This window comes from Cebus imitator, unplaced genomic scaffold (genome assembly GCF_001604975.1).
Source record: "Cebus imitator isolate Cc_AM_T3 unplaced genomic scaffold, Cebus_imitator-1.0 Scaffold348, whole genome shotgun sequence".
Lineage (NCBI taxonomy): Eukaryota > Metazoa > Chordata > Mammalia > Primates > Cebidae > Cebus > Cebus imitator.
Genome location: NW_016107663.1, coordinates 1,196,779 through 1,197,361, shown reverse-complemented (window position 1 = coordinate 1,197,361; position 583 = coordinate 1,196,779).

Here is a 583-nt window from a genome sequence, read left to right as displayed (position 1 = left end):
CAGAGGGAGAGAATCGGCGATATTTTTTCAGCAACGACTGTCTGATTAGGTGATGTATTATCCCTATTTCATTTTACCTTCCCCCATTTTATAGATGATGAAACTGAGGCTCAGACGGTACACTATGTGACTTGCTTAAAGTCACAGTTACTCTGTGGAAGGACCTGGATTTAAATGCAAGTCTGTCTCACTGCAAAGCTTGGCATGTAACAGTACTGCAATAAACACAGAGCCTCTCTCCCTCCTCCTGGACCCAAGCCGGTCCTGGTCTGGCTGCAAGGTCCCGCTCTGGGGTCCTGCAGCAGCTGCCCTTCGTCTTAGCCAGCCCACTTCCTGTTGGTGAGCCACCCAGAAAAAGCCAGAGAGAGCATGAAGAACTTTAGACAGGGCTGACGGGAGCCTCTGCCGCCGTCTCTCCAGCCAGCCCGCCTCCCTGCAGCGACCTTCGGACGGGAGCCAGCCACACAGACAAGGGCCGCATGGATCAGCAGCCTGCGGCCAGCCCCGAGGGCGGGCAGCCAGGTGCCAGTGGTTGCAGGAGAGAAGGGCCCCTCTTCTCTCCACTCAAAGGTGGATTGAGGAA